General features: G+C 41.9%; 1 protein-coding gene across 4 annotated transcripts in view; it reads left to right on the top strand.

Annotated features, from left to right (window-relative positions):
• The window catches only part of tead4 (TEA domain transcription factor 4), a 71,195-nt gene that overhangs the window by 41,364 nt on the left and 17,777 nt on the right, over positions 1-12,054 (top strand). The gene's annotated exons all lie outside the window — the stretch shown is intronic.

The following is a 12,054-nucleotide window of genomic DNA, read 5'->3' as shown; positions in this document are numbered from 1 at the left end:
TGTGGTGCCAGCTGTAGCCATGTGGTTCCTTACTGTAGGAAAAGGAAATCAAATCTGTGTCAATGACATTATAAACTACAACTAGTAGCTAGTTAGCCTACTGATTGTTTCCAGAGCTGTTTTGTAAATGAGCAAGGGGGTAATTACCCAGGGCCCACCAGGACGGGGGGGGGGGCAAACAACTATAAGCCCAACAGAAAAATTTGCACTGGACAGCCTTTTGATTTTTATAAAAAATCAGACAGGTGGAACATCTAGCTCTACCTATATTCTACCTGATGAGTAAGCCCAATCCTTTAGTTAAAGGTATGGGATTTGTTATACAGAAACCAGTTGTCCAGATAGCTCAGAAATACAGCAAGGTTAAGTAAGAAAAACAGTTCCTCACCTGCGTTTTTTTGTTATGTAATAATAAGAAATTGACTGTATATGATAACTAAGCCATGTTCATAGAAAACAATGACTGTATCTGATTTAAATGTTTTGTATTGATTGGCCACATTATTGTTCAGGTTTGACAAGGCTCAAACCCCAACACGCACTTGAGACCCAAACAGCCCTAATAAAAACCGCATTTTTCGGGTCAAAACCAGACAGGTGGCAACACTACCCAGCAGTACTGTTATATTGCTTCTTGTGTACAAGAGTAGGGAGGCTGTGACTCTCTCTGTCCTACAGATTGCTGCCCTCCTTTTACTCAGTAACAGTAATAACCTGTCCTGCAGGAAGCAGCCCCCTCCCACTCCATGGCCTCTTTTCCTTTGTTACACCCGGAGTATGTTTGCTGCCCTTTGTGAGTCTAGTGGGTATTTTTCCCTTTAAGAGCTCTTCCCCCACCCTGCACCCTCCTTGTCTGTTTAGTCATCGTTTCCTTATCACTGGCTAGTTTGTTTGCTCTTTTCTCTGTTCACCTCATCCTCACTGACAGCTTCCCTCCAATTCTCCTTCACCCACTGACTCCCTCACTGACTTTCTATGCATGATAAAGGCATGTTATACAGGAAGAGCCCATTGCCTGCCTGGCCTGCAAACTTCCCTACACCTGGAATGGATGTACCCGGTGGTGGAGTTGCTGTTTATTGGTGTCTGGTCGGACCAGCCTTGGAGAATTACTTTTGTTGTGTAATATCCTTATAAGTTCTCTCTCCTCCCACCAATCCGCTCCCTTTCCCCCTGCCTTTCTAGGGGGTCTATGATTCCTGTAAATCGAGCACTCTGCAAGGTCACATGGAAAGAAGACACCAGCGGGGGAGGAGGAGGAGGGGGGGAAGGGTAGGCAGACTGGAGAAGGAGGGGGAAGTAGGGTAGAGGGGGTGATACATGAAATCTGATCCAGGACTCTGCCTGGCAGGACAAGCTCCAGTGTGTTTGGAAGGATAGGTGGGGGGGGGGGGGGGGGGGGGAGTAACCCATACACAGGCCTGAGCTGTTACAAGACAGTCCCATAATGAAGGTTTTCTCTCTCTCCTTGCATCATTAACCCTTTTTGTGCCACCGTCCTTAATGGTCTTCTTGTAAACGGCTTAGTTTTTGTCTCATTAGAGAGCAACTTTTTACACAGTTAAACATTTTTAACAATGTCTAAAGAATTAAGCACCACATAAAAGTTATCCCTCAAGTAACAAGTACTGATATTTTGCCTGAATTTATCGCCGAGCATCCTTTGCCCCAGTCAGACTGGATTTTTAATTTCTCTCAAAATAGCAAAGGAAAATGTGTGATAATTTTAGTCATAAACTACACGAGCCTACAGAGCTCAGTGTCATTTGTCATAGTATAGCTTGCTGGCATTTCTCAGTTAGTATGAAATAGATCAGTGGGCCTGTGTGCTTCCGCATCCTGTGACCATGGCTGTCCTTAACTGAGTTGGGGTCTGGGCAAAGCAGACATTGTGGAGCTCCCGTCCTTTGTATTAGTTAGAATTATCTTACTAAACCCCCCAGTACCCTGCTAGCCTTTGGTTCTTGGTTGGGAATGGGAGTTGTACCTCAACAACTGAAGGGCTGCACGTTGGCCAACTGTGAAATAAAAAACATTTTGCTTTTCTTTAGTCCTCCCTTGCCCAATTACCCTCTGTAATAGCCCAGTCACCTATTGTCAATAAAGCACTGAAACAAACCCAGATATATCCTAATATACCACAGAAAGATTCAGAACTTGGTATGTGAATGGGGCACTTAACCAGGGTAGAAAAGGGCATAGTTAGGGTGGAATTGGTTGTGGCCAAAGCAGACCCAGTGTACGAAATCACAGGGTTGTTATCTCCGCAACTGTCCATCTTGCTCTACTTTCCCCATCTTGCTTTGCTAAACTGACCAACCCCACTCTTCCCTCACAGGAACTCTGTTCCACCAAATAAGATTTCTACTGTCTGTTTCTCTGTCTCTCTAAGATGTGTACAGTTATTTTTTATATATCTGGCACAGTGATACTGGCTGGAAAAAAAAATTTAATCAACAATAAAAAATAATATATTATTCACTTCCTGAGGTTTTTACTTATTTTATCTGCTGCCAAACTGCCCAACATCTGCTTGGCCAGCTCTATGGCAGGTTAAACATACATCCAGTGTCTGGTAAAAACAAGCCCCTTTAAGTCACAAGTCTGGATTATCCCATGTGACTGTGGATCTATATCTATTACCAGTTTGGAGTTCAGTTCATGTCTAAATGCCCTTTAAAAACCCACCGAATGTTGGCTCAGATGCCAGGAATTCCAGCATACTCAGCCCCATTTGCTCAGATTCATAGAATGGCTTTGGAGTGAGAGGAACATGTGGCTTCCAGATGAGCCCTTCCTCTGAGACACTCCATGAGGAAGGACGGGAAGATGGATGGTGACAGGAGGCAGAGAAGATCCACGCACACAGGGAACCATGTTTCTTAGGGGGCTCTCATTGTAATGACCTTGTCAGTGATTCCAGCGCTGAAACTTTCTCTTAAAGGAACAGTGTGCAAAAGACAAGTTGCCCTTAAGAGTTTTTAGCATTAACAAACATTTTGCTCATTCTGAACCTCAGCATTGCCTTTCCATGCAGCATTTACCTGTTACTGTTGGATTCCACGGTATAAGCACTGGTAGCCACAAGGCTCTACGGCGTAGGTAGCCTGTCTGGTGATTGGCTGCTTGTGATCTGCAATGCAAGCAACAAATTGCTGTCTGCCCAAGAAGTTGTCAGCTGGTCACCCTTTCATCAGCTGAAAGTGTACCAATCCGTTTTTCTTCAGAACCTACAAAACAAAAACTGTAGTACTGTGTTATCCAGTGTCAAAAATAATAATAAAAAAAACCCACAAATACAAGTGTATTGTAGAAATGATACCTATATTAGCTAATAATAAAAATACATTGCAAGCTTTCGGAGCTGACGAAGGGGCCTTAGAGCTCCGAAATCTTGCAATGTATTATTATTGTTAGCCAATATAGGTATCATTTCTACACTACTCTTGTATTTGTGTTTTTTTTTTGTTATTCTTCAGAAGCTAATAAGAGCCAACTGTTTGGTGATTACCAGTATGAGACATTTTGGGCCTATTCCAATTTGTTAAATTGCATCAGTGTGGTTACCAGAGTTGCGCCAAGTAGATTTGGCACCCAAGGCAATACCACTTGGCCCAGCACAGTACTAGATTGCCTGCGCCCTGCTTGAAACCCCCAACTCCACCCACTACTTCTGCTGCACACTTTCCTAGGCAGTTGATACCATCTCCACGCTCCCAGCCAACACTCCCCTCCTCACTAGTTTCTTACTTTGAAACTCAGAACTGCCCCCTCCCGACCAATGTGTCCTAGGCAAGTGCTTATCCTTTCTACCCATAGTTCTGACCCTGAAGGTTACACCAATTAGATTGTTGCTTTCGTTTTGTAGCTTTTAGCAGACTGATCAGGACTGATTGCTGGTTGGTTTCTATGAATAGGTGCACTGGTGCAGTTTAGCGCCCTTGGAAGCCAAGGAGCCTTTGTATATTTGTCTGTTTTAGAACATCTTGGTGTCTGACTCACACAGCTATTGAACTGAATACCGCACATCACAATGCATTTGGCTGGCCATTAAGTGCAGGTAGAATAATACAGCCTCTAGCAGCACTTTGTGTGCATTTTTTAGTGTAAGAATAGCTGGAAAATCATTTCTATTAGCATTTTCACAGGCATGGCAAGCATTTTCAGGCAAAGTTTTTAATGAATGAACCCCTAAAATGAAACTTTGTCATGAAAATGTAATTCTAAGCAACTGTTTTGTTACATTTGTTCAACATATCAGTGGGTTTAACGTTATTTTCAAAAGTAGTTCGAACTAAAAGCAGTATCTGTCTGCACAGCTGCTTCTGCCTGTTGAAACTATGTAGCAGAAGTCAGCCTTGCATGCTTCTTTACAGGTCTGGCTTCTGCTACATGGTTTTAAAAGTCAGAACCACCAGTGCAGAGATTTGAAAGGCTGACAAAAAACTGTGTAGATTTACAAATAACTTTGAAACCATTTACAATCTGCAGTGTATATTGTACATTTAAATTTAATCCAAAATGCCATGTATTATTATTATTCCTGATTTTCTCATTTCTATTGGAGTGGTGTTTTTGCATGTCTGCTAAACTTTAGCCCAGACACACCCTCACCTCTGTGTGCGGTTCTTTGTTTTGTTTTCATATATCTATTAAAATCCTTCTTACCCCCCACCCCCCTTCGGTCCCTGGTTCAGTCACTGTCACACAACAGCAGAGCCTCAGTGCAAACTCGGCACACCCTAAAACTGGCAGGTGCTGCCTTGGAACTGTTAAGCCCATGAATGCACAAGCGTGACCTTCGACCCCCAAAGCAGCTGTCATGCCTTTTTGCAGTTTCCTTTTAACACCATGGCATTGCGCTTTGCTTGAATTTCACTCCTTCCCCCCCAACTTCTCTATCCCACCACCCTATTTTTTCTTCCTTCCTTTCTCCGACAACTGTCTTTTGTAAAGGGGCATTAAATTGAAAATGCAAGTTGCTTAAATGTATATGAAAGGGAGTGTTGTTACATTCATAGATCCTTCTGTAACCCGATGGCATTCACATCAATGCCTATTGCCAGTCCTGTGCAGGCCCTCCAGCTGTTGGGCTGCTGGGATTGGGAGCTATACTTCAACAACACCTGGAAAGCTGCAGTGTGGGACATCCTAGATCACCGGTTAAGAGGATGAGACATGTTTTTATTGTTTTGTTTTTTTTTGCACGTTTTTACATATAAACAAAAACATTATGTTTAACAAAAAAGGAAAATAAAATAAAAGGAGCCATAGGTACTCAGAGCTAGTTTCAGCTAATACAGAAATCTGATCCTAATATATAGCAATTATTGTATATGAAAAAGAGCCTAATGTATATCCCCAGTCCAAGTCTCACAAGAAAATATCAGTGAAACACATCTTACCTACGAGTTCACTCCCATAGCTTAGGAAATTTTATACATACTCATAAAAGGGAGTGGTATTGGGAGGTTTTGCCAGGAGCTCATAGGGGGCACAGATATCCATTTGTTTTGGTACCTTATTTTGTATTTGTGCTATAGCACCTTCAAAGCTCCAAAGCACCACCTGCCATAGGTCTAAATAGCACACAAGTTAGGGAATGGGTAGCGGGCCGGAGCGGGGAAGCCAACATGCTTCATCTCTGGCCTAACACAGACAACCCTCTTTTCAAGGGGTAGCCGCAGTTTTCTGCTAACAGGAGCACTGGCCCAGGGTATCAAGTAGAGATGCACCGAATCCACTATTTTCTAATTCGTCCGAACCTGGTATGAATCCTTTGTAAAATATTCGCCGAATACCAAACAGCAAATTCAGATACAGAAGGGCTAAAGAGAACCAGGCTCACAGCGTGCAGCCCAAAGGAGTTCAACTTCACATGATTTTAAGGATTCGGATTCAGTTCAGCCAGGAGCGAGGATCCGCTAAAAAAAGACTGAATCCTCGCTCCTGGCTAAAAGGAGGTCAGCCATGTTGCTGAATCCTGAACCAAATCCTGGATTCGGTGCATCCCCTAGTATCAAGCGAGTACGAAAACTGGGGGGTGCTTAATATTTGGCACCCCCAAATGAATCTTTCCTTCTCCTTTAAGAGCACAATGAAGTTTGCAAAGCACAAATAACAAATTACTTCTTTTGGTCCTCCAGTTGGACATCCCTCTTTCTAAACAGTGAATATCCTCTGTATAATTAGAGTTTATTTTTTCCCTTTTCCCATTTATTCATATGGTTTTGGAAAATAAAAGGATTGGTAACTTGTTGGGGAGGATATTAATTGATCAGGGTTTACTTGCAGTGATGATTTTGGTTTCACAGTTGCTGCTCAGTTATGAAGGTCAAAACGTTGCAGCTCTGAGATATAGTCTGCATGAGTATGTACCATGTTATGTGCTCAAAACATTCTTCTCTGTCTCTGAATATTTACCTGTATACATATAGAAGGTATCTGCTCTGACAGCAATAAAACATCCTCTGACTCTCCTGGGGCAGTGTGGCTGCTTCCATGTTCTTCATATAGAAAAATTATTCCCCAAAAAGCTCCTGTCTGCTGTCCTGTATGGGGTAGACATTTAACTGCCGACAGGCTGCTCAGATGGGCAGGGGGCATTTAGTACAGCTTTCTGTGTCACAGTGTGACCCCTGCTGTGGTCGTTTTAGTTATTGATGTGGTCCAATATTTTGTCATTTTAATGCTCCAGGAATGTGCAATCTGAGATGCATTAGGGCTTATGGATTCCTTTACATCAGCTTATGTCCTTGCCAACACCTATAACTGTCACACACATAAGACCTAATTAATGAGATTTAAATGTCCCCCCCTGCCAAAAAATTATCAAATCCAGTAAAAAGGAGCTATAGGGCCCAAGTGGAGATTGAGCTCATCATCATACCCTGAGGCATTGCAAGTCTATTGCACTTATGTCTCTCTCTCCCCAGGATGCCAGTGTCTGTGGTTTGGGAAATAGTCTCCAAAACAATAAGCCCCCTGTTGACATTTAAGGCCTTTTGTGGCTTGTGGAAAAGTTCTGGTTTTATCTCGGTGTCTGTAAGGAGGGGAACATTTCTTTGTAATACATTCTAAAAATGGATCCTCCAGTTGCGCCGGAACGTAACCATAATATTTTTGTTAACTCATAAAAGCCAGCTGCATGGGGGTTAACAAGCTGCCACATTCCTATTGGTGCCCAAGTCAATCCGAATTCCTTATGTTGTTCTGGCCATGTATTTATAAAGCCACCGGTGGGCACACAAGGACTTTTTATTGTCACATGAAACCAGGTCCATTTTTCTGTGCCTTGGCCATCATTTACAAGTAATAATTTAATTACAAACCATGTTCTCTTATCTCAGACTGTTACAAGGATGAGAACATCAAAGAAAAATGTCTCTCTCTATGTGATGTCATGTTAGCAAGGATAGCAAGGAGCGCTGAGTAATTATTAAAGGAACATGGTGATAAATAAAAGGCATACTGTATTTGATCATAAAGAAAATGTCTTTGATTTCCTTTGATTCAAATTTAAAAGGCAAGGAAAGCCAAATGAATGTAAATATGGTTATTGTTTTTTTGCACTCTTTGGTCATACAGTGTAGCACTTATGAACGGCTACATGACTGTGGCAGGTTAGGAGTTAAGTGTACATGACAAACAGTTACAACGGGAAGATATGAATCACGCGTATGATTTCTAAAGGAGGTGGTTTCCTTGTTAAACTTGATGTGTGCATGTGAAAACACGCCCGGATAACATTTGCGCCGCTGTGATTTTTGGATATTCCAGTCCTGCTGGATTTGTACAGTATTGTGAGCAGCAACAAATTATAAAAAAATAAGCCATGTTTTCCCAACGGACCCCAATGGTTATTATGTGGGGTGGGAGGGGGGTTGGTCTGGCTATAAAAATACTGGACAGGTGCCCTTGGCTGCTAGCAGCTGCCCCAAGTCCGATGGACGTTACACATCAGGCGAGAGAAAAGCTGTTCCCTGACATTTGCTTCAGGCACAGTAAACCTATTATTGAAAGAGAGTGGCAGCTAAACGGAACCTGTTTCACCCTTTGTTGGAGGAATCATTATGTGCCCATGGTTTATTAACTCTTGCTCCCAGGACTTAACTGCTTGTGGTATAATGGGGCTGTAATGAAAGTGTCAACTTCTATATAGGATCACTTAGAGAATGGGTGAAAGTCATGCCTGGACTGGCAGTCTGTGGATTCAGGCAAATGCCAGAGGGGCTGCTGTAAGATGCCATAGACAGTCACTATTTATTGAGCTGGTGGGGGGCTGTTTGAGCTTCGTGTACTTGAAATGCCAGGGCCTATTTTGAATCCCAGTCTATACCTGGAAATAGGTACATATGCCTCAGCTCAGAAGCCCGGAGCTGGCAGTTTTAGCAGTAATATTACTGAAATAACTCCATTTGGGGCAAATATTTCTCATTTTACAATATACAGGTATCCGTGCTTAAAAACAGGATGCAGTTAGTTTTCTAACTGAAACTGGAATCAAGTTAATTTGAAATTAAATGGATGCCATCACTTCATGTCAAGTGTTGCTGTGTTGTTTGGTAACTCCATTAGTCTTAAATTGTAACCCAACATAAAGTCCCTGAAAACATCTGTTCTTGTAATAACAGGACCTATAGGGTTTTCTCTGGCACAGTGCCACCCATTATCAATCATAAGGTCAGCAGCGGTACAGTAGCTCAGTATATTGACACCTACTATACAGGAGGACCTTGAGAACTGAATTTGGGCTCTGAGGGTCTACATGAAACCTATACAGCTATAGATTTTTCATCCTGTGGAGCATTTGCCCATTGGTTTGGTTGGCCGTCATGCTGAGTAGATACTAGTGTCAGACAAACCTTTTCTGGTTACAGATTTATGTAGAAGTTGTGCTCTCAGAAGTTCTAGAAGTGTTAGAGGTCATTGAAGTTATGACCTTGGCTGAGCTATCCTTCTGAACTATTCTTAGTGTCACTCTTTCCTATTCTAATCCACAGACATGCCGGAACGTGTTCCATCCAGGGGTTTATGTTTGCCTTACAGCTTCAGTCCAGCATGAAGGGGGGTGTGGGGAAGGAAACTGACGACTAACTCTGTGACCACTGATTAATATATTGATATAATGACTGGATTATGAATGAATGTACATCTGGTACAATATAATTAAATTTCACAGTGCAAAGACTAGTACCTTATCCTCACTAGACTGTCAGCTCTTCATTCCAGGGTCTTTATAGCCATGTTCCTGCTGTTCTGTCCTGTTAGATGTTTATCAACTTCTCTATAAAAAAAACTCCTAAAATACCCGTCACCCCTGGTATTTACATTTGATCAAAAGACTTTAAAATATAATTTTGCCTGCATACTATTACTACTGCACGGTTTCACTCTAGTATAGTCTTAAATGTTGATTCTATTTTGAAAAGACTGTTTATATATCTTCACATATGAATCTATCAGTAATTGTCTTTATTCATAGCATATTTCTTCTTTTCAGTAAACCACAGGGCTCCAGCTTTCCCTTCGTAGTATGCTGTATTTTACATCAAATTAAAGGGAAACTTTACTTGCCAAGTAGAGATTTTTCAATAAGCATTTGTGTCAGCATTGTATCATGTGACTTGCTTATGGGCTGGGTAAGCTAATTGATTGGAGTATTAGGAATGAGTTTAGCTATAACTCAGCAGAGGGTGCACTTGGCTTAACAAATACATATAGGATAACTTATACTTTAGAATATGTTTTAATGAAATTTCATATAAAACTAGAATGACTACAGGGAGAGACAGGGTATTTTTTCCTGTATCAAGCAGGTACCACTTATAAAGAACCATCAGGATATATTATTCTGTCAGGAGGCCGATAGAACCCAGTTGTTCGGTCCATTGCTGCCATTTGCATGCGTCGGGACCTGTAGCAATTAGTATGTGTTTTGGCTAGCTGTACCGCACAGCTAATTGCCATCAAGTAGCCCAGGTGTGGCCGCACCCGCCCGTTCTGCCTGCAGCCACTGACATGCAATCTCTTCTCTCTTCAAACAAAAGATAATGCTGACCCAGGGACATTACTCGCCCCCACCCTGGGGCTTGGGAGGGAAGGTGTTTTGGAAACAGACAAAGTCTCTCTGACCCAGCAATTGAACTCATTGAATTGGCAGCAACTGTCTCCTGTGTTAACTTAACAAATGAACAAAAACAGACAGGATTGTTTGGGGTAAAACTGCTGCAGCTTTGACCCCCCCATCTCATTCCCAGGTCTGGTTTCCCACTTAGCCCCTTCCCCTACACTGAGGGTCCTATAACATGTAAAGTTAGATTGTACCCAGCCCACCGCACAGGGCCCCTCAGCTCTTTCATGTTATGACAACCTCTACTCATGGGACTGTGAGCACTATGTCATAAACCTCTATAGGGATTCCAGTACTCCTCATCCTGAAAATACTCTTATTATCTATAAGCTGTTTGGATAAACAGCAACACGGGAAGGTAGAGATTGATTGATAGAGTGAGAGAAAATAGTGAAGTCATGAAAGAGAGTAAAAGAAAGAAATGTGAGGGGGCTCTCAGTATTCAATTCCATTACAAAAAATGGGGATTATATTTACATGAAATAAAGGGTTAAGAATGCCTACGGCGTGGGAACGGTTTATGGTATCTCTGTATAGGCCGAGAGCGGTAGCCGTTAATTCTTCTATAGAATATGCCATGTTTGGCCTTGTTCAGCTGTTTATGCCCCCAGTGATATAAGAATGTGCTCCTCAGGCCTATAGGACATACTCCCAGCTAGCATGTTGTATTATACAACAATAGGAATTACAACAATAACACAAGGTTACAACAATAAACAATAAGGTTATGGAAAGCCAACCTAAAGGTGTCTATACACGGGCGGATTTTTTTATAAAAACAAAGGCAATTTCCACTATACATTCATAAAAATAATCAGTAACTGAAAATGCATTTATATTTTTATTTAAACATTTGTAAATGTTAATTTGATATTGACAGATTTTTTTCACCTTACTCATCTTCCGACTACTCATACTATTGCAACATCGGATCAGTCATCTGTCCTCCAGCCCAGGCTCTAGTTCCCAGTATGCCTTGCATGTTCTATGATAAACAGACCTGGTTTCTGATACATTGTTTCTGTAGTGTGGCAAACAGAGAAGGGCTAAACAAAGGGCAAATAGAAGCAGTTTTTAGTTGTGATTTCATGTTAAGGCTGATGTCCATGGAGAGATTGTTGCCATTGATAGATCTCTTCTACCGCTGGCGACTAATCTCTCCAAAATGCCTTTTGCAACAATACAGATCACTGGTGGAAAGGACTAGATGTTGCTTCGGTTTTCCAAAGTCGCACAAAGTTGCCTGCAAGAAGAAACTTTGCACTTTTTTGGAAAACTAAAGTCGCGAAAGATTCAGCAGCGATTCATATTGTTGCTGGTGGAAAGTCATTTTGGAGAGATTAGTCACCAGCGGTAGCAGAGATTTATCCTGGCTGACTAAATTGGACATCCCCCTCCTACTGTGCTTCTGGCAGGGACCATTAGGACACACCAACCCCTCATTTGAAATGCGGACAGGGACCTGAGAGGATCTATAGGGAGCTACAATAAAGGGGCTATTTTCACAGATAGTATTAATTTTTAGACCAATGTGAAACCAGCACCATAAACTATACATAACTGCCTACAAGATTAGAGATTGTTTTGTTTATCCTTATCAGCCTTCATAGGGGCTGAGAAAATTGTAGTCAGAACAGCGCAACCTAGTTGTAGTTTTGTTTTTAACAGAAAAGTATCTCTGTGGAACACCTATTTAGCCTTCCAGCTCTGATTGATTCCAGCCAGAGCATTATCTTCCCATGTCTGTGTAGGTTTCCCCTGGGTACCCCAGTTTCCTCCGGAAATACTGTATAGAGAGAAAGAACAACAGCGTCTGATGGGATTTGTGCCTCTTGCAGATTAGCAAGTTTAATTTCTATGATTTAGCCTCGCTTTTCATTTCAATGTAATTGCCTCCCAAAGTTGGTATGCTATGTAACCTA

Source organism: Xenopus tropicalis, chromosome 7, assembly GCF_000004195.4.
Source record: "Xenopus tropicalis strain Nigerian chromosome 7, UCB_Xtro_10.0, whole genome shotgun sequence".
NCBI classification, from domain to species: domain Eukaryota; kingdom Metazoa; phylum Chordata; class Amphibia; order Anura; family Pipidae; genus Xenopus; species Xenopus tropicalis.
This window is presented reverse-complemented; position numbering and strand designations above follow the sequence as displayed.